Genomic DNA, 23,321 nt, shown 5'->3' on the forward strand with positions numbered 1-23,321 from the left:
ATGATGTTTCTTTTTCTGTGTGACTTATTTCAGTTAGAATCATCATACCTGAATCCACTCATTGTGCTGCTAAGGGCCTGATGACATAGATTTCATTGCTGAGTGATATTGCTTTGTAAGTAAATACCACAACTTCTTTATCCATTTTTCACTTTCTGCGATGTTGAACTTGTACTGTAAACGAGGTTCTTGTAAACAGAGGCGTCCCAATGTTTGGGGTGGCTGTGTCTTTTTGATTTTAATTTCCCTAAGCTATAGGACCATAAGTGGAAGTGCCCTAGGCTCTGTTGCTTTGTTTTTTAGATGTTTCAGGAAACACCATACACTTCTCCCTAGTGTCTGTTGGCAATTTACATCCCGCCCATCAGCATAACAAGGCTCCCAGTTCTCCATGGCCTGTCCTGCCTTTCTGGATTTTACACTTTTTTCAGATGGCCCTTTTGACCGGGGGGAAGTGAGACTTCATTGTAGTGCAGATTTCCTTTGCAAGCTTGCTTGGTTGGCCAAAAAGGGCGTATGCGTTTTTTCCAGAATATATTCAGGAAAAAACGCATACGCCCTTTTTGGCCAAGTGCATCATTGTGGACGTTCTGCCTCTTTTCCTATGCTTTCAATGCAATTCCAGTCTACCTCCTGAAATCGGTTTCCTGCAATTCTGCCCCGCTTTCAAGTCCTCTTGGCAGCCTTACTTCAGTATATTTTTGGACGATAGCTGTCATTTATAACTCTGCAGGTTTGTGAATTACAGTGCCCCTGAGCTCCTTTCTTCAACTCGCTTTCTTTTGAGCTGGCCGCAACACCGCAGGATGGCTTCAGGCCCTAATCTGGTTCCGGCACGGCACGCTGAGCCTTTGGTTAATTCCTCTTCCTGGTGGGAAATGAGAGTTAAATTTGCCCGTCCAGACACCTCCAGCTAGTCTCTCATTGGTTCTCGCTATTCCTGTTCATCTTCCGCAGAAATTGCAAACTGGGCCAAACAGGAGGTTAAAGGGACTGACTCTCCAAGTCGGGAGGGTGTTAGTAAAGCGTCTGGAATGTTGCACCCGAGTACCAGGGTACGAAAACTGAGACATATTTGAACACGTCTCCCGATCACATGGTTGATCATACTCTAGGTTCCACATGCATGTTTTAGCTGAAGGAAGAATACCTTAAACCTGGGTAGTTGAAACCCGTGGAATGGGTACCATGCAATATGACTTCAAAGGGTCTTCATTTGCTCACCGAACCTCTCCAATCCTATCACTGCTGCGTTTATGCCCCTGTACACATGCTTGATTCTCTTTCGGAGACATAGCAATCCATAGGTTTTAAGATACTTACTAGTCAGGTACATTCTTAGGCATTTAATATGCGGTGTTGAGTCCATTTCGTTGAGCAAGGAGTAGCTCTTGTCTATTCCATATTTGGCTTAAGGAACTTTATCTGTGCTCATTTCAATGTCTGGTTTTATGCAGCACCCCAACTCACCTTTCCCCTTAAGCAAGCATAAGTTGGTTTTCTAAATTTGAGACCCTGTTCTGTTCTGTAATTCAGTTCCTGTGTAGCCAAGTTTACATTCCGTGTATTACTGATATCTTATGATGTTTCTTTTTCTGTGTGACTTATTTCAGTTAGAATCATCATACCTGAATCCACTCATTGTGCTGCTAAGGGCCTGATGACATAGATTTCATTGCTGAGTGATATTGCTTTGTAAGTAAATACCACAACTTCTTTATCCATTTTTCACTTTCTGCGATGTTGAACTTGTACTGTAAACGAGGTTCTTGTAAACAGAGGCGTCCCAAACTTTGGGGTGGCTGTGTCTTTTTGATTTTAATTTCCCTAAGCTATAGGACCATAAGTGGAAGTGCCCTAGGCTCTGTTGCTTTGTTTTTTAGATGTTTCAGGAAACACCATACACTTCTCCCGAGTGTCTGTTGGCAATTTACATCCCGCCCATCAGCATAACAAGGCTCCCAGTTCTCCATGGCCTGTCCTGCCTTTCTGGATTTTACACTTTTTTCAGATGGCCCTTTTGACCGGGGGGAAGTGAGACTTCATTGTAGTGCAGATTTCCTTTGCAAGCTTGCTTGGTTGGCCAAAAAGGGCGTATGCGTTTTTTCCTGAATATATTCAGGAAAAAACGCATACGCCCTTTTTGGCCAAGTGCATCATTGTGGACGTTCTGCCTCTTTTCCTATGCTTTCAATGCAATTCTAGTCTACCTCCTGAAATCGGTTTCCTGCAATTCTGCCCCGCTTTCAAGTCCTCTTGGCAGCCTTACTTCAGTATATTTTTGGACGATAGCTGTCATTTATAACTCTGCAGGTTTGTGAATTACAGTGCCCCTGAGCTCCTTTCTTCAACTCGCTTTCTTTTGAGCTGGCCGCAACACCGCAGGATGGCTTCAGGCCCTAATCTGGTTCCGGCACGGCACGCTGAGCCTTTGGTTAATTCCTCTTCCTGGTGGGAAATGAGAGTTAAATTTGCCCGTCCAGACACCTCCAGCTAGTCTCTCATTGGTTCTCGCTATTCCTGTTCATCTTCCGCAGAAATTGCAAACTGGGCCAAACAGGAGGTTAAAGGGACTGACTCTCCAAGTCGGGAGGGTGTTAGTAAAGCGTCTGGAATGTTGCACCCGAGTACCAGGGTACGAAAACTGAGACATATTTGAACACGTCTCCCGATCACATGGTTGATCAGACTCTAGGTTCCACATGCATGTTTTAGCTGAAGGAAGAATACCTTAAACCTGGGTAGTTGAAACCCGTGGAATGGGTCCCATGCAATATGACTTCAAAGGGTCTTCATTTGCTCACCGAACCTCTCCAATCCTATCACTGCTGCGTTTATGCCCCTGTACACATGCTTGATTCTCTTTCGGAGACATAGCAATCCATAGGTTTTAAGATACTTACTAGTCAGGTACATTCTTAGGCATTTAATATGCGGTGTTGAGTCCATTTCGTTGAGCAAGGAGTAGCTCTTGTCTATTCCATATTTGGCTTAAGGAACTTTATCTGTGCTCATTTCAATCTCTGGTTTTATGCAGCACCCCAACTCACCTTTCCCCTTAAGCAAGCATAAGTTGGTTTTCTAAATTTGAGACCCTGTTCTGTTCTGTAATTCAGTTCCTGTGTAGCCAAGTTTACATTCCGTGTATTACTGATATCTTATGATGTTTCTTTTTCTGTGTGACTTATTTCAGTTAGAATCATCATACCTGAATCCACTCATTGTGCTGCTAAGGGCCTGATGACATAGATTTCATTGCTGAGTGATATTGCTTTGTAAGTAAATACCACAACTTCTTTATCCATTTTTCACTTTCTGCGATGTTGAACTTGTACTGTAAACGAGGTTCTTGTAAACAGAGGCGTCCCAATGTTTGGGGTGGCTGTGTCTTTTTGATTTTAATTTCCCTAAGCTATAGGACCATAAGTGGAAGTGCCCTAGGCTCTGTTGCTTTGTTTTTTAGATGTTTCAGGAAACACCATACACTTCTCCCTAGTGTCTGTTGGCAATTTACATCCCGCCCATCAGCATAACAAGGCTCCCAGTTCTCCATGGCCTGTCCTGCCTTTCTGGATTTTACACTTTTTTCAGATGGCCCTTTTGACCGGGGGGAAGTGAGACTTCATTGTAGTGCAGATTTCCTTTGCAAGCTTGCTTGGTTGGCCAAAAAGGGCGTCTGCGTTTTTTCCAGAATATATTCAGGAAAAAACGCATACGCCCTTTTTGGCCAAGTGCATCATTGTGGACGTTCTGCCTCTTTTCCTATGCTTTCAATGCAATTCCAGTCTACCTCCTGAAATCGGTTTCCTGCAATTCTGCCCCGCTTTCAAGTCCTCTTGGCAGCCTTACTTCAGTATATTTTTGGACGATAGCTGTCATTTATAACTCTGCAGGTTTGTGAATTACAGTGCCCCTGAGCTCCTTTCTTCAACTCGCTTTCTTTTGAGCTGGCCGCAACACCGCAGGATGGCTTCAGGCCCTAATCTGGTTCCGGCACGGCACGCTGAGCCTTTGGTTAATTCCTCTTCCTGGTGGGAAATGAGAGTTAAATTTGCCCGTCCAGACACCTCCAGCTAGTCTCTCATTGGTTCTCGCTATTCCTGTTCATCTTCCGCAGAAATTGCAAACTGGGCCAAACAGGAGGTTAAAGGGACTGACTCTCCAAGTCGGGAGGGTGTTAGTAAAGCGTCTGGAATGTTGCACCCGAGTACCAGGGTACGAAAACTGAGACATATTTGAACACGTCTCCCGATCACATGGTTGATCATACTCTAGGTTCCACATGCATGTTTTAGCTGAAGGAAGAATACCTTAAACCTGGGTAGTTGAAACCCGTGGAATGGGTACCATGCAATATGACTTCAAAGGGTCTTCATTTGCTCACCGAACCTCTCCAATCCTATCACTGCTGCGTTTATGCCCCTGTACACATGCTTGATTCTCTTTCGGAGACATAGCAATCCATAGGTTTTAAGATACTTACTAGTCAGGTACATTCTTAGGCATTTAATATGCGGTGTTGAGTCCATTTCGTTGAGCAAGGAGTAGCTCTTGTCTATTCCATATTTGGCTTAAGGAACTTTATCTGTGCTCATTTCAATCTCTGGTTTTATGCAGCACCCCAACTCACCTTTCCCCTTAAGCAAGCATAAGTTGGTTTTCTAAATTTGAGACCCTGTTCTGTTCTGTAATTCAGTTCCTGTGTAGCCAAGTTTACATTCCGTGTATTACTGATATCTTATGATGTTTCTTTTTCTGTGTGACTTATTTCAGTTAGAATCATCATACCTGAATCCACTCATTGTGCTGCTAAGGGCCTGATGACATAGATTTCATTGCTGAGTGATATTGCTTTGTAAGTAAATACCACAACTTCTTTATCCATTTTTCACTTTCTGCGATGTTGAACTTGTACTGTAAACGAGGTTCTTGTAAACAGAGGCGTCCCAAACTTTGGGGTGGCTGTGTCTTTTTGATTTTAATTTCCCTAAGCTATAGGACCATAAGTGGAAGTGCCCTAGGCTCTGTTGCTTTGTTTTTTAGATGTTTCAGGAAACACCATACACTTCTCCCGAGTGTCTGTTGGCAATTTACATCCCGCCCATCAGCATAACAAGGCTCCCAGTTCTCCATGGCCTGTCCTGCCTTTCTGGATTTTACACTTTTTTCAGATGGCCCTTTTGACCGGGGGGAAGTGAGACTTCATTGTAGTGCAGATTTCCTTTGCAAGCTTGCTTGGTTGGCCAAAAAGGGCGTATGCGTTTTTTCCTGAATATATTCAGGAAAAAACGCATACGCCCTTTTTGGCCAAGTGCATCATTGTGGACGTTCTGCCTCTTTTCCTATGCTTTCAATGCAATTCCAGTCTACCTCCTGAAATCGGTTTCCTGCAATTCTGCCCCGCTTTCAAGTCCTCTTGGCAGCCTTACTTCAGTATATTTTTGGACGATAGCTGTCATTTATAACTCTGCAGGTTTGTGAATTACAGTGCCCCTGAGCTCCTTTCTTCAACTCGCTTTCTTTTGAGCCGGCCGCAACACCGCAGGATGGCTTCAGGCCCTAATCTGGTTCCGGCACGGCACGCTGAGCCTTTGGTTAATTCCTCTTCCTGGTGGGAAATGAGAGTTAAATTTGCCCGTCCAGACACCTCCAGCTAGTCTCTCATTGGTTCTCGCTATTCCTGTTCATCTTCCACAGAAATTGCAAACTGGGCCAAACAGGAGGTTAAAGGGACTGACTCTCCAAGTCGGGAGGGTGTTAGTAAAGCGTCTGGAATGTTGCACCCGAGTACCAGGGTACGAAAACTGAGACATATTTGAACACGTCTCCCGATCACATGGTTGATCAGACTCTAGGTTCCACATGCATGTTTTAGCTGAAGGAAGAATACCTTAAACCTGGGTAGTTGAAACCCGTGGAATGGGTACCATGCAATATGACTTCAAAGGGTCTTCATTTGCTCACCGAACCTCTCCAATCCTATCACTGCTGCGTTTATGCCCCTGTACACATGCTTGATTCTCTTTCGGAGACATAGCAATCCATAGGTTTTAAGATACTTACTAGTCAGGTACATTCTTAGGCATTTAATATGCGGTGTTGAGTCCATTTCGTTGAGCAAGGAGTAGCTCTTGTCTATTCCATATTTGGCTTAAGGAACTTTATCTGTGCTCATTTCAATCTCTGGTTTTATGCAGCACCCCAACTCACCTTTCCCCTTAAGCAAGCATAAGTTGGTTTTCTAAATTTGAGACCCTGTTCTGTTCTGTAATTCAGTTCCTGTGTAGCCAAGTTTACATTCCGTGTATTACTGATATCTTATGATGTTTCTTTTTCTGTGTGACTTATTTCAGTTAGAATCATCATACCTGAATCCACTCATTGTGCTGCTAAGGGCCTGATGACATAGATTTCATTGCTGAGTGATATTGCTTTGTAAGTAAATACCACAACTTCTTTATCCATTTTTCACTTTCTGCGATGTTGAACTTGTACTGTAAACGAGGTTCTTGTAAACAGAGGCGTCCCAAACTTTGGGGTGGCTGTGTCTTTTTGATTTTAATTTCCCTAAGCTATAGGACCATAAGTGGAAGTGCCCTAGGCTCTGTTGCTTTGTTTTTTAGATGTTTCAGGAAACACCATACACTTCTCCCGAGTGTCTGTTGGCAATTTACATCCCGCCCATCAGCATAACAAGGCTCCCAGTTCTCCATGGCCTGTCCTGCCTTTCTGGATTTTACACTTTTTTCAGATGGCCCTTTTGACCGGGGGGAAGTGAGACTTCATTGTAGTGCAGATTTCCTTTGCAAGCTTGCTTGGTTGGCCAAAAAGGGCGTATGCGTTTTTTCCTGAATATATTCAGGAAAAAACGCATACGCCCTTTTTGGCCAAGTGCATCATTGTGGACGTTCTGCCTCTTTTCCTATGCTTTCAATGCAATTCCAGTCTACCTCCTGAAATCGGTTTCCTGCAATTCTGCCCCGCTTTCAAGTCCTCTTGGCAGCCTTACTTCAGTATATTTTTGGACGATAGCTGTCATTTATAACTCTGCAGGTTTGTGAATTACAGTGCCCCTGAGCTCCTTTCTTCAACTCGCTTTCTTTTGAGCCGGCCGCAACACCGCAGGATGGCTTCAGGCCCTAATCTGGTTCCGGCACGGCACGCTGAGCCTTTGGTTAATTCCTCTTCCTGGTGGGAAATGAGAGTTAAATTTGCCCGTCCAGACACCTCCAGCTAGTCTCTCATTGGTTCTCGCTATTCCTGTTCATCTTCCGCAGAAATTGCAAACTGGGCCAAACAGGAGGTTAAAGGGACTGACTCTCCAAGTCGGGAGGGTGTTAGTAAAGCGTCTGGAATGTTGCACCCGAGTACCAGGGTACGAAAACTGAGACATATTTGAACACGTCTCCCGATCACATGGTTGATCAGACTCTAGGTTCCACATGCATGTTTTACCTGAAGGAAGAATACCTTAAACCTGGGTAGTTGAAACCCGTGGAATGGGTACCATGCAATATGACTTCAAAGGGTCTTCATTTGCTCACCGAACCTCTCCAATCCTATCACTGCTGCGTTTATGCCCCTGTACACATGCTTGATTCTCTTTCGGAGACATAGCAATCCATAGGTTTTAAGATACTTACTAGTCAGGTACATTCTTAGGCATTTAATATGCGGTGTTGAGTCCATTTCGTTGAGCAAGGAGTAGCTCTTGTCTATTCCATATTTGGCTTAAGGAACTTTATCTGTGCTCATTTCAATCTCTGGTTTTATGCAGCACCCCAACTCACCTTTCCCCTTAAGCAAGCATAAGTTGGTTTTCTAAATTTGAGACCCTGTTCTGTTCTGTAATTCAGTTCCTGTGTAGCCAAGTTTACATTCCGTGTATTACTGATATCTTATGATGTTTCTTTTTCTGTGTGACTTATTTCAGTTAGAATCATCATACCTGAATCCACTCATTGTGCTGCTAAGGGCCTGATGACATAGATTTCATTGCTGAGTGATATTGCTTTGTAAGTAAATACCACAACTTCTTTATCCATTTTTCACTTTCTGCGATGTTGAACTTGTACTGTAAACGAGGTTCTTGTAAACAGAGGCGTCCCAAACTTTGGGGTGGCTGTGTCTTTTTGATTTTAATTTCCCTAAGCTATAGGACCATAAGTGGAAGTGCCCTAGGCTCTGTTGCTTTGTTTTTTAGATGTTTCAGGAAACACCATACACTTCTCCCGAGTGTCTGTTGGCAATTTACATCCCGCCCATCAGCATAACAAGGCTCCCAGTTCTCCATGGCCTGTCCTGCCTTTCTGGATTTTACACTTTTTTCAGATGGCCCTTTTGACCGGGGGGAAGTGAGACTTCATTGTAGTGCAGATTTCCTTTGCAAGCTTGCTTGGTTGGCCAAAAAGGGCGTATGCGTTTTTTCCTGAATATATTCAGGAAAAAACGCATACGCCCTTTTTGGCCAAGTGCATCATTGTGGACGTTCTGCCTCTTTTCCTATGCTTTCAATGCAATTCCAGTCTACCTCCTGAAATCGGTTTCCTGCAATTCTGCCCCGCTTTCAAGTCCTCTTGGCAGCCTTACTTCAGTATATTTTTGGACGATAGCTGTCATTTATAACTCTGCAGGTTTGTGAATTACAGTGCCCCTGAGCTCCTTTCTTCAACTCGCTTTCTTTTGAGCCGGCCGCAACACCGCAGGATGGCTTCAGGCCCTAATCTGGTTCCGGCACGGCACGCTGAGCCTTTGGTTAATTCCTCTTCCTGGTGGGAAATGAGAGTTAAATTTGCCCGTCCAGACACCTCCAGCTAGTCTCTCATTGGTTCTCGCTATTCCTGTTCATCTTCCACAGAAATTGCAAACTGGGCCAAACAGGAGGTTAAAGGGACTGACTCTCCAAGTCGGGAGGGTGTTAGTAAAGCGTCTGGAATGTTGCACCCGAGTACCAGGGTACGAAAACTGAGACATATTTGAACACGTCTCCCGATCACATGGTTGATCAGACTCTAGGTTCCACATGCATGTTTTAGCTGAAGGAAGAATACCTTAAACCTGGGTAGTTGAAACCCGTGGAATGGGTACCATGCAATATGACTTCAAAGGGTCTTCATTTGCTCACCGAACCTCTCCAATCCTATCACTGCTGCGTTTATGCCCCTGTACACATGCTTGATTCTCTTTCGGAGACATAGCAATCCATAGGTTTTAAGATACTTACTAGTCAGGTACATTCTTAGGCATTTAATATGCGGTGTTGAGTCCATTTCGTTGAGCAAGGAGTAGCTCTTGTCTATTCCATATTTGGCTTAAGGAACTTTATCTGTGCTCATTTCAATCTCTGGTTTTATGCAGCACCCCAACTCACCTTTACCCTTAAGCAAGCATAAGTTGGTTTTCTAAATTTGAGACCCTGTTCTGTTCTGTAATTCAGTTCCTGTGTAGCCAAGTTTACATTCCGTGTATTACTGATATCTTATGATGTTTCTTTTTCTGTGTGACTTATTTCAGTTAGAATCATCATACCTGAATCCACTCATTGTGCTGCTAAGGGCCTGATGACATAGATTTCATTGCTGAGTGATATTGCTTTGTAAGTAAATACCACAACTTCTTTATCCATTTTTCACTTTCTGCGATGTTGAACTTGTACTGTAAACGAGGTTCTTGTAAACAGAGGCGTCCCAAACTTTGGGGTGGCTGTGTCTTTTTGATTTTAATTTCCCTAAGCTATAGGACCATAAGTGGAAGTGCCCTAGGCTCTGTTGCTTTGTTTTTTAGATGTTTCAGGAAACACCATACACTTCTCCCGAGTGTCTGTTGGCAATTTACATCCCGCCCATCAGCATAACAAGGCTCCCAGTTCTCCATGGCCTGTCCTGCCTTTCTGGATTTTACACTTTTTTCAGATGGCCCTTTTGACCGGGGGGAAGTGAGACTTCATTGTAGTGCAGATTTCCTTTGCAAGCTTGCTTGGTTGGCCAAAAAGGGCGTATGCGTTTTTTCCTGAATATATTCAGGAAAAAACGCATACGCCCTTTTTGGCCAAGTGCATCATTGTGGACGTTCTGCCTCTTTTCCTATGCTTTCAATGCAATTCCAGTCTACCTCCTGAAATCGGTTTCCTGCAATTCTGCCCCGCTTTCAAGTCCTCTTGGCAGCCTTACTTCAGTATATTTTTGGACGATAGCTGTCATTTATAACTCTGCAGGTTTGTGAATTACAGTGCCCCTGAGCTCCTTTCTTCAACTCGCTTTCTTTTGAGCCGGCCGCAACACCGCAGGATGGCTTCAGGCCCTAATCTGGTTCCGGCACGGCACGCTGAGCCTTTGGTTAATTCCTCTTCCTGGTGGGAAATGAGAGTTAAATTTGCCCGTCCAGACACCTCCAGCTAGTCTCTCATTGGTTCTCGCTATTCCTGTTCATCTTCCGCAGAAATTGCAAACTGGGCCAAACAGGAGGTTAAAGGGACTGACTCTCCAAGTCGGGAGGGTGTTAGTAAAGCGTCTGGAATGTTGCACCCGAGTACCAGGGTACGAAAACTGAGACATATTTGAACACGTCTCCCGATCACATGGTTGATCAGACTCTAGGTTCCACATGCATGTTTTACCTGAAGGAAGAATACCTTAAACCTGGGTAGTTGAAACCCGTGGAATGGGTACCATGCAATATGACTTCAAAGGGTCTTCATTTGCTCACCGAACCTCTCCAATCCTATCACTGCTGCGTTTATGCCCCTGTACACATGCTTGATTCTCTTTCGGAGACATAGCAATCCATAGGTTTTAAGATACTTACTAGTCAGGTACATTCTTAGGCATTTAATATGCGGTGTTGAGTCCATTTCGTTGAGCAAGGAGTAGCTCTTGTCTATTCCATATTTGGCTTAAGGAACTTTATCTGTGCTCATTTCAATCTCTGGTTTTATGCAGCACCCCAACTCACCTTTCCCCTTAAGCAAGCATAAGTTGGTTTTCTAAATTTGAGACCCTGTTCTTTTCTGTAATTCAGTTCCTGTGTAGCCAAGTTTACATTCCGTGTATTACTGATATCTTATGATGTTTCTTTTTCTGTGTGACTTATTTCAGTTAGAATCATCATACCTGAATCCACTCATTGTGCTGCTAAGGGCCTGATGACATAGATTTCATTGCTGAGTGATATTGCTTTGTAAGTAAATACCACAACTTCTTTATCCATTTTTCACTTTCTGCGATGTTGAACTTATACTGTAAACGAGGTTCTTGTAAACAGAGGCGTCCCAAACTTTGGGGTGGCTGTGTCTTTTTGATTTTAATTTCCCTAAGCTATAGGACCATAAGTGGAAGTGCCCTAGGCTCTGTTGCTTTGTTTTTTAGATGTTTCAGGAAACACCATACACTTCTCCCGAGTGTCTGTTGGCAATTTACATCCCGCCCATCAGCATAACAAGGCTCCCAGTTCTCCATGGCCTGTCCTGCCTTTCTGGATTTTACACTTTTTTCAGATGGCCCTTTTGACCGGGGGGAAGTGAGACTTCATTGTAGTGCAGATTTCCTTTGCAAGCTTGCTTGGTTGGCCAAAAAGGGCGTATGCGTTTTTTCCTGAATATATTCAGGAAAAAACGCATACGCCCTTTTTGGCCAAGTGCATCATTGTGGACGTTCTGCCTCTTTTCCTATGCTTTCAATGCAATTCCAGTCTACCTCCTGAAATCGGTTTCCTGCAATTCTGCCCCGCTTTCAAGTCCTCTTGGCAGCCTTACTTCAGTATATTTTTGGACGATAGCTGTCATTTATAACTCTGCAGGTTTGTGAATTACAGTGCCCCTGAGCTCCTTTCTTCAACTCGCTTTCTTTTGAGCCGGCCGCAACACCGCAGGATGGCTTCAGGCCCTAATCTGGTTCCGGCACGGCACGCTGAGCCTTTGGTTAATTCCTCTTCCTGGTGGGAAATGAGAGTTAAATTTGCCCGTCCAGACACCTCCAGCTAGTCTCTCATTGGTTCTCGCTATTCCTGTTCATCTTCCGCAGAAATTGCAAACTGGGCCAAACAGGAGGTTAAAGGGACTGACTCTCCAAGTCGGGAGGGTGTTAGTAAAGCGTCTGGAATGTTGCACCCGAGTACCAGGGTACGAAAACTGAGACATATTTGAACACGTCTCCCGATCACATGGTTGATCATACTCTAGGTTCCACATGCATGTTTTAGCTGAAGGAAGAATACCTTAAACCTGGGTAGTTGAAACCCGTGGAATGGGTACCATGCAATATGACTTCAAAGGGTCTTCATTTGCTCACCGAACCTCTCCAATCCTATCACTGCTGCGTTTATGCCCCTGTACACATGCTTGATTCTCTTTCGGAGACATAGCAATCCATAGGTTTTAAGATACTTACTAGTCAGGTACATTCTTAGGCATTTAATATGCGGTGTTGAGTCCATTTCGTTGAGCAAGGAGTAGCTCTTGTCTATTCCATATTTGGCTTAAGGAACTTTATCTGTGCTCATTTCAATCTCTGGTTTTATGCAGCACCCCAACTCACCTTTCCCCTTAAGCAAGCATAAGTTGGTTTTCTAAATTTGAGACCCTGTTCTGTTCTGTAATTCAGTTCCTGTGTAGCCAAGTTTACATTCCGTGTATTACTGATATCTTATGATGTTTCTTTTTCTGTGTGACTTATTTCAGTTAGAATCATCATACCTGAATCCACTCATTGTGCTGCTAAGGGCCTGATGACATAGATTTCATTGCTGAGTGATATTGCTTTGTAAGTAAATACCACAACTTCTTTATCCATTTTTCACTTTCTGCGATGTTGAACTTGTACTGTAAACGAGGTTCTTGTAAACAGAGGCGTCCCAAACTTTGGGGTGGCTGTGTCTTTTTGATTTTAATTTCCCTAAGCTATAGGACCATAAGTGGAAGTGCCCTAGGCTCTGTTGCTTTGTTTTTTAGATGTTTCAGGAAACACCATACACTTCTCCCGAGTGTCTGTTGGCAATTTACATCCCGCCCATCAGCATAACAAGGCTCCCAGTTCTCCATGGCCTGTCCTGCCTTTCTGGATTTTACACTTTTTTCAGATGGCCCTTTTGACCGGGGGGAAGTGAGACTTCATTGTAGTGCAGATTTCCTTTGCAAGCTTGCTTGGTTGGCCAAAAAGGGCGTATGCGTTTTTTCCAGAATATATTCAGGAAAAAACGCATACGCCCTTTTTGGCCAAGTGCATCATTGTGGACGTTCTGCCTCTTTTCCTATGCTTTCAATGCAATTCCAGTCTACCTCCTGAAATCGGTTTCCTGCAATTCTGCCCCGCTTTCAAGTCCTCTTGGCAGCCTTACTTCAGTATATTTTTGGACGATAGCTGTCATTTATAACTCTGCAGGTTTGTGAATTACAGTGCCCCTGAGCTCCTTTCTTCAACTCGCTTTCTTTTGAGCCGGCCGCAACACCGCAGGATGGCTTCAGGCCCTAATCTGGTTCCGGCACGGCACGCTGAGCCTTTGGTTAATTCCTCTTCCTGGTGGGAAATGAGAGTTAAATTTGCCCGTCCAGACACCTCCAGCTAGTCTCTCATTGGTTCTCGCTATTCCTGTTCATCTTCCGCAGAAATTGCAAACTGGGCCAAACAGGAGGTTAAAGGGACTGACTCTCCAAGTCGGGAGGGTGTTAGTAAAGCGTCTGGAATGTTGCACCCGAGTACCAGGGTACGAAAACTGAGACATATTTGAACACGTCTCCCGATCACATGGTTGATCAGACTCTAGGTTCCACATGCATGTTTTACCTGAAGGAAGAATACCTTAAACCTGGGTAGTTGAAACCCGTGGAATGGGTACCATGCAATATGACTTCAAAGGGTCTTCATTTGCTCACCGAACCTCTCCAATCCTATCACTGCTGCGTTTATGCCCCTGTACACATGCTTGATTCTCTTTCGGAGACATAGCAATCCATAGGTTTTAAGATACTTACTAGTCAGGTACATTCTTAGGCATTTAATATGCGGTGTTGAGTCCATTTCGTTGAGCAAGGAGTAGCTCTTGTCTATTCCATATTTGGCTTAAGGAACTTTATCTGTGCTCATTTCAATCTCTGGTTTTATGCAGCACCCCAACTCACCTTTCCCCTTAAGCAAGCATAAGTTGGTTTTCTAAATTTGAGACCCTGTTCTGTTCTGTAATTCAGTTCCTGTGTAGCCAAGTTTACATTCCGTGTATTACTGATATCTTATGATGTTTCTTTTTCTGTGTGACTTATTTCAGTTAGAATCATCATACCTGAATCCACTCATTGTGCTGCTAAGGGCCTGATGACATAGATTTCATTGCTGAGTGATATTGCTTTGTAAGTAAATACCACAACTTCTTTATCCATTTTTCACTTTCTGCGATGTTGAACTTGTACTGTAAACGAGGTTCTTGTAAACAGAGGCGTCCCAAACTTTGGGGTGGCTGTGTCTTTTTGATTTTAATTTCCCTAAGCTATAGGACCATAAGTGGAAGTGCCCTAGGCTCTGTTGCTTTGTTTTTTAGATGTTTCAGGAAACACCATACACTTCTCCCGAGTGTCTGTTGGCAATTTACATCCCGCCCATCAGCATAACAAGGCTCCCAGTTCTTCATGGCCTGTCCTGCCTTTCTGGATTTTACACTTTTTTCAGATGGCCCTTTTGACCGGGGGGAAGTGAGACTTCATTGTAGTGCAGATTTCCTTTGCAAGCTTGCTTGGTTGGCCAAAAAGGGCGTATGCGTTTTTTCCTGAATATATTCAGGAAAAAACGCATACGCCCTTTTTGGCCAAGTGCATCATTGTGGACGTTCTGCCTCTTTTCCTATGCTTTCAATGCAATTCCAGTCTACCTCCTGAAATCGGTTTCCTGCAATTCTGCCCCGCTTTCAAGTCCTCTTGGCAGCCTTACTTCAGTATATTTTTGGACGATAGCTGTCATTTATAACTCTGCAGGTTTGTGAATTACAGTGCCCCTGAGCTCCTTTCTTCAACTCGCTTTCTTTTGAGCCGGCCGCAACACCGCAGGATGGCTTCAGGCCCTAATCTGGTTCCGGCACGGCACGCTGAGCCTTTGGTTAATTCCTCTTCCTGGTGGGAAATGAGAGTTAAATTTGCCCGTCCAGACACCTCCAGCTAGTCTCTCATTGGTTCTCGCTATTCCTGTTCATCTTCCGCAGAAATTGCAAACTGGGCCAAACAGGAGGTTAAAGGGACTGACTCTCCAAGTCGGGAGGGTGTTAGTAAAGCGTCTGGAATGTTGCACCCGAGTACCAGGGTACGAAAACTGAGACATATTTGAACACGTCTCCCGATCACATGGTTGATCATACTCTAGGTTCCACATGCATGTTTTAGCTGAAGGAAGAATACCTTAAACCTGGGTAGTTGAAACCCGTGGAATGGGTACCATGCAATATGACTTCAAAGGGTCTTCATTTGCTCACCGAACCTCTCCAATCCTATCACTGCTGCGTTTATGCCCCTGTACACATGCTTGATTCTCTTTCGGAGACATAGCAATCCATAGGTTTTAAGATACTTACTAGTCAGGTACATTCTTAGGCATTTAATATGCGGTGTTGAGTCCATTTCGTTGAGCAAGGAGTAGCTCTTGTCTATTCCATATTTGGCTTAAGGAACTTTATCTGTGCTCATTTCAATCTCTGGTTTTATGCAGCACCCCAACTCACCTTTACCCTTAAGCAAGCATAAGTTGGTTTTCTAAATTTGAGACCCTGTTCTGTTCTGTAATTCAGTTCCTGTGTAGCCAAGTTTACATTCCGTGTATTACTGATATCTTATGATGTTTCTTTTTCTGTGTGACTTATTTCAGTTAGAATCATCATACCTGAATCCACTCATTGTGCTGCTAAGGGCCTGATGACATAGATTTCATTGCTGAGTGATATTGCTTTGTAAGTAAATACCACAACTTCTTTATCCATTTTTCACTTTCTGCGATGTTGAACTTGTACTGTAAACGAGGTTCTTGTAAACAGAGGCGTCCCAAACTTTGGGGTGGCTGTGTCTTTTTGATTTTAATTTCCCTAAGCTATAGGACCATAAGTGGAAGTGCCCTAGGCTCTGTTGCTTTGTTTTTTAGATGTTTCAGGAAACACCATACACTTCTCCCGAGTGTCTGTTGGCAATTTACATCCCGCCCATCAGCATAACAAGGCTCCCAGTTCTCCATGGCCTGTCCTGCCTTTCTGGATTTTACACTTTTTTCAGATGGCCCTTTTGACCGGGGGGAAGTGAGACTTCATTGTAGTGCAGATTTCCTTTGCAAGCTTGCTTGGTTGGCCAAAAAGGGCGTATGCGTTTTTTCCTGAATATATTCAGGAAAAAACGCATACGCCCTTTTTGGCCAAGTGCATCATTGTGGACGTTCTGCCTCTTTTCCTATGCTTTCAATGCAATTCCAGTCTACCTCCTGAAATCGGTTTCCTGCAATTCTGCCCCGCTTTCAAGTCCTCTTGGCAGCCTTACTTCAGTATATTTTTGGACGATAGCTGTCATTTATAACTCTGCAGGTTTGTGAATTACAGTGCCCCTGAGCTCCTTTCTTCAACTCGCTTTCTTTTGAGCTGGCCGCAACACCGCAGGATGGCTTCAGGCCCTAATCTGGTTCCGGCACGGCACGCTGAGCCTTTGGTTAATTCCTCTTCCTGGTGGGAAATGAGAGTTAAATTTGCCCGTCCAGACACCTCCAGCTAGTCTCTCATTGGTTCTCGCTATTCCTGTTCATCTTCCGCAGAAATTGCAAACTGGGCCAAACAGGAGGTTAAAGGGACTGACTCTCCAAGTCGGGAGGGTGTTAGTAAAGCGTCTGGAATGTTGCACCCGAGTACCAGGGTACGAAAACTGAGACATATTTGAACACGTCTCCCGATCACATGGTTGATCATACTCTAGGTTCCACATGCATGTTTTAGCTGAAGGAAGAATACCTTAAACCTGGGTAGTTGAAACCCGTGGAATGGGTCCCATGCAATATGACTTCAAAGGGTCTTCATTTGCTCACCGAACCTCTCCAATCCTATCACTGCTGCGTTTATGCCCCTGTACACATGCTTGATTCTCTTTCGGAGACATAGCAATCCATAGGTTTTAAGATACTTACTAGTCAGGTACATTCTTAGGCATTTAATATGCGGTGTTGAGTCCATTTCGTTGAGCAAGGAGTAGCTCTTGTCTATTCCATATTTGGCTTAAGGAACTTTATCTGTGCTCATTTCAATCTCTGGTTTTATGCAGCACCCCAACTCACCTTTACCCTTAAGCAAGCATAAGTTGGTTTTCTAAATTTGAGACCCTGTTCTGTTCTGTAATTCAGTTCCTGTGTAGCCAAGTTTACATTCCGTGTATTACTGATATCTTATGATGTTTCTTTTTCTGTGTGACTTATTTCAGTTAGAATCATCATACCTGAATCCACTCATTGTGCTGCTAAGGGCCTGATGACATAGATTTCATTGCTGAGTGATATTGCTTTGTAAGTAAATACCACAACTTCTTTATCCATTTTTCACTTTCTGCGATGTTGAACTTGTACTGTAAACGAGGTTCTTGTAAACAGAGGCGTCCCAAACTTTGGGGTGGCTGTGTCTTTTTGATTTTAATTTCCCTAAGCTATAGGACCATAAGTGGAAGTGCCCTAGGCTCTGTTGCTTTGTTTTTTAGATGTTTCAGGAAACACCATACACTTCTCCCGAGTGTCTGTTGGCAATTTACATCCCGCCCATCAGCATAACAAGGCTCCCAGTTCTCCATGGCCTGTCCTGCCTTTCTGGATTTTACACTTTTTTCAGATGGCCCTTTTGACCGGGGGGAAGTGAGACTTCATTGTAGTGCAGATTTCCTTTGCAAGCTTGCTTGGTTGGCCAAAAAGGGCGTATGCGTTTTTTCCTGAATATATTCAGGAAAAAACGCATACGCCCTTTTTGGCCAAGTGCATCATTGTGGACGTTCTGCCTCTTTTCCTATGCTTTCAATGCAATTCCAGTCTACCTCCTGAAATCGGTTTCCTGCAATTCTGCCCCGCTTTCAAGTCCTCTTGGCAGCCTTACTTCAGTATATTTTTGGACGATAGCTGTCATTTATAACTCTGCAGGTTTGTGAATTACAGTGCCCCTGAGCTCCTTTCTTCAACTCGCTTTCTTTTGAGCCGGCCGCAACACCGCAGGATGGCTTCAGGCCCTAATCTGGTTCCGGCACGGCACGCTGAGCCTTTGGTTAATTCCTCTTCCTGGTGGGAAATGAGAGTTAAATTTGCCCGTCCAGACACCTCCAGCTAGTCTCTCATTGGTTCTCGCTATTCCTGTTCATCTTCCGCAGAAATTGCAAACTGGGCCAAACAGGAGGTTAAAGGGACTGACTCTCCAAGTCGGGAGGGTGTTAGTAAAGCGTCTGGAATGTTGCACCCGAGTACCAGGGTACGAAAACTGAGACATATTTGAACACGTCTCCCGATCACATGGTTGATCATACTCTAGGTTCCACATGCATGTTTTAGCTGAAGGAAGAATACCTTAAACCTGGGTAGTTGAAACCCGTGGAATGGGTCCCATGCAATATGACTTCAAAGGGTCTTCATTTGCTCACCGAACCTCTCCAATCCTATCACTGCTGCGTTTATGCCCCTGTACACATGCTTGATTCTCTTTCGGAGACATAGCAATCCATAGGTTTTAAGATACTTACTAGTCAGGTACATTCTTAGGCATTTAATATGCGGTGTTGAGTCCATTTCGTTGAGCAAGGAGTAGCTCTTGTCTATTCCATATTTGGCTTAAGGAACTTTATCTGTGCTCATTTCAATCTCTGGTTTTATGCAGCACCCCAACTCACCTTTCCCCTTAAGCAAGCATAAGTTGGTTTTCTAAATTTGAGACCCTGTTCTGTTCTGTAATTCAGTTCCTGTGTAGCCAAGTTTACATTCCGTGTATTACTGATATCTTATGATGTTTCTTTTTCTGTGTGACTTATTTCAGTTAGAATCATCATACCTGAATCCACTCATTGTGCTGCTAAGGGCCTGATGACATAGATTTCATTGCTGAGTGATATTGCTTTGTAAGTAAATACCACAACTTCTTTATCCATTTTTCACTTTCTGCGATGTTGAACTTGTACTGTAAACGAGGTTCTTGTAAACAGAGGCGTCCCAAACTTTGGGGTGGCTGTGTCTTTTTGATTTTAATTTCCCTAAGCTATAGGACCATAAGTGGAAGTGCCCTAGGCTCTGTTGCTTTGTTTTTTAGATGTTTCAGGAAACACCATACACTTCTCCCGAGTGTCTGTTGGCAATTTACATCCCGCCCATCAGCATAACAAGGCTCCCAGTTCTCCATGGCCTGTCCTGCCTTTCTGGATTTTACACTTTTTTCAGATGGCCCTTTTGACCGGGGGGAAGTGAGACTTCATTGTAGTGCAGATTTCCTTTGCAAGCTTGCTTGGTTGGCCAAAAAGGGCGTATGCGTTTTTTCCTGAATATATTCAGGAAAAAACGCATACGCCCTTTTTGGCCAAGTGCATCATTGTGGACGTTCTGCCTCTTTTCCTATGCTTTCAATGCAATTCCAGTCTACCTCCTGAAATCGGTTTCCTGCAATTCTGCCCCGCTTTCAAGTCCTCTTGGCAGCCTTACTTCAGTATATTTTTGGACGATAGCTGTCATTTATAACTCTGCAGGTTTGTGAATTACAGTGCCCCTGAGCTCCTTTCTTCAACTCGCTTTCTTTTGAGCCGGCCGCAACACCGCAGGATGGCTTCAGGCCCTAATCTGGTTCCGGCACGGCACGCTGAGCCTTTGGTTAATTCCTCTTCCTGGTGGGAAATGAGAGTTAAATTTGCCCGTCCAGACACCTCCAGCTAGTCTCTCATTGGTTCTCGCTATTCCTGTTCATCTTCCGCAGAAATTGCAAACTGGGCCAAACAGGAGGTTAAAGGGACTGACTCTCCAAGTCGGGAGGGTGTTAGTAAAGCGTCTGGAATGTTGCACCCGAGTACCAGGGTACGAAAACTGAGACATATTTGAACACGTCTCCCGATCACATGGTTGATCATACTCTAGGTTCCACATGCATGTTTTAGCTGAAGGAAGAATACCTTAAACCTGGGTAGTTGAAACCCGTGGAATGGGTACCATGCAATATGACTTCAAAGGGTCTTCATTTGCTCACCGAACCTCTCCAATCCTATCACTGCTGCGTTTATGCCCCTGTACACATGCTTGATTCTCTTTCGGAGACATAGCAATCCATAGGTTTTAAGATACTTACTAGTCAGGTACATTCTTAGGCATTTAATATGCGGTGTTGAGTCCATTTCGTTGAGCAAGGAGTAGCTCTTGTCTATTCCATATTTGGCTTAAGGAACTTTATCTGTGCTCATTTCAATCTCTGGTTTTATGCAGCACCCCAACTCACCTTTCCCCTTAAGCAAGCATAAGTTGGTTTTCTAAATTTGAGACCCTGTTCTGTTCTGTAATTCAGTTCCTGTGTAGCCAAGTTTACATTCCGTGTATTACTGATATCTTATGATGTTTCTTTTTCTGTGTGACTTATTTCAGTTAGAATCATCATACCTGAATCCACTCATTGTGCTGCTAAGGGCCTGATGACATAGATTTCATTGCTGAGTGATATTGCTTTGTAAGTAAATACCACAACTTCTTTATCCATTTTTCACTTTCTGCGATGTTGAACTTGTACTGTAAACGAGGTTCTTGTAAACAGAGGCGTCCCAAACTTTGGGGTGGCTGTGTCTTTTTGATTTTAATTTCCCTAAGCTATAGGACCATAAGTGGAAGTGCCCTAGGCTCTGTTGCTTTGTTTTTTAGATGTTTCAGGAAACACCATACACTTCTCCCGAGTGTCTGTTGGCAATTTACATCCCGCCCATCAGCATAACAAGGCTCCCAGTTCTCCATGGCCTGTCCTGCCTTTCTGGATTTTACACTTTTTTCAGATGGCCCTTTTGACCGGGGGGAAGTGAGACTTCATTGTAGTGCAGATTTCCTTTGCAAGCTTGCTTGGTTGGCCAAAAAGGGCGTATGCGTTTTTTCCTGAATATATTCAGGAAAAAACGCATACGCCCTTTTTGGCCAAGTGCATCATTGTGGACGTTCTGCCTCTTTTCCTATGCTTTCAATGCAATTCCAGTCTACCTCCTGAAATCGGTTTCCTGCAATTCTGCCCCGCTTTCAAGTCCTCTTGGCAGCCTTACTTCAGTATATTTTTGGACGATAGCTGTCATTTATAACTCTGCAGGTTTGTGAATTACAGTGCCCCTGAGCTCCTTTCTTCAACTCGCTTTCTTTTGAGCCGGCCGCAACACCGCAGGATGGCTTCAGGCCCTAATCTGGTTCCGGCACGGCACGCTGAGCCTTTGGTTAATTCCTCTTCCTGGTGGGAAATGAGAGTTAAATTTGCCCGTCCAGACACCTCCAGCTAGTCTCTCATTGGTTCTCGCTATTCCTGTTCATCTTCCGCAGAAATTGCAAACTGGGCCAAACAGGAGGTTAAAGGGACTGACTCTCCAAGTCGGGAGGGTGTTAGTAAAGCGTCTGGAATGTTGCACCCGAGTACCAGGGTACGAAAACTGAGACATATTTGAACACGTCTCCCGATCACATGGTTGATCATACTCTAGGTTCCACATGCATGTTTTAGCTGAAGGAAGAATACCTTAAACCTGGGTAGTTGAAACCCGTGGAATGGGTCCCATGCAATATGACTTCAAAGGGTCTTCATTTGCTCACCGAACCTCTCCAATCCTATCACTGCTGCGTTTATGCCCCTGTACACATGCTTGATTCTCTTTCGGAGACATAGCAATCCATAGGTTTTAAGATACTTACTAGTCAGGTACATTCTTAGGCATTTAATATGCGGTGTTGAGTCCATTTCGTTGAGCAAGGAGTAGCTCTTGTCTATTCCATATTTGGCTTAAGGAACTTTATCTGTGCTCATTTCAATCTCTGGTTTTATGCAGCACCCCAACTCACCTTTACCCTTAAGCAAGCATAAGTTGGTTTTCTAAATTTGAGACCCTGTTCTGTTCTGTAATTCAGTTCCTGTGTAGCCAAGTTTACATTCCGTGTATTACTGATATCTTATGATGTTTCTTTTTCTGTGTGACTTATTTCAGTTAGAATCATCATACCTGAATCCACTCATTGTGCTGCTAAGGGCCTGATGACATAGATTTCATTGCTGAGTGATATTGCTTTGTAAGTAAATACCACAACTTCTTTATCCATTTTTCACTTTCTGCGATGTTGAACTTGTACTGTAAACGAGGTTCTTGTAAACAGAGGCGTCCCAAACTTTGGGGTGGCTGTGTCTTTTTGATTTTAATTTCCCTAAGCTATAGGACCATAAGTGGAAGTGCCCTAGGCTCTGTTGCTTTGTTTTTTAGATGTTTCAGGAAACACCATACACTTCTCCCGAGTGTCTGTTGGCAATTTACATCCCGCCCATCAGCATAACAAGGCTCCCAGTTCTCCATGGCCTGTCCTGCCTTTCTGGATTTTACACTTTTTTCAGATGGCCCTTTTGACCGGGGGGAAGTGAGACTTCATTGTAGTGCAGATTTCCTTTGCAAGCTTGCTTGGTTGGCCAAAAAGGGCGTATGCGTTTTTTCCTGAATATATTCAGGAAAAAACGCATACGCCCTTTTTGGCCAAGTGCATCATTGTGGACGTTCTGCCTCTTTTCCTATGCTTTCAATGCAATTCCAGTCTACCTCCTGAAATCGGTTTCCTGCAATTCTGCCCCGCTTTCAAGTCCTCTTGGCAGCCTTACTTCAGTATATTTTTGGACGATAGCTGTCATTTATAACTCTGCAGGTTTGTGAATTACAGTGCCCCTGAGCTCCTTTCTTCAACTCGCTTTCTTTTGAGCCGGCCGCAACACCGCAGGATGGCTTCAGGCCCTAATCTGGTTCCGGCACGGCACGCTGAGCCTTTGGTTAATTCCTCTTCCTGGTGGGAAATGAGAGTTAAATTTGCCCGTCCAGACACCTCCAGCTAGTCTCTCATTGGTTCTCGCTATTCCTGTTCATCTTCCGCAGAAATTGCAAACTGGGCCAAACAGGAGGTTAAAGGGACTGACTCTCCAAGTCGGGAGGGTGTTAGTAAAGCGTCTGGAATGTTGCACCCGAGTACCAGGGTACGCAAACTGAGACATATTTGAACACGTCTCCCGATCACATGGTTGATCATACTCTAGGTTCCACATGCATGTTTTAGCTGAAGGAAGAATACCTTAAACCTGGGTAGTTGAAACCCGTGGAATGGGTACCATGCAATATGACT

Source organism: Pseudorca crassidens, chromosome 3, assembly GCF_039906515.1.
Source record: "Pseudorca crassidens isolate mPseCra1 chromosome 3, mPseCra1.hap1, whole genome shotgun sequence".
Classification (NCBI taxonomy): Eukaryota; Metazoa; Chordata; class Mammalia; order Artiodactyla; family Delphinidae; genus Pseudorca; species Pseudorca crassidens.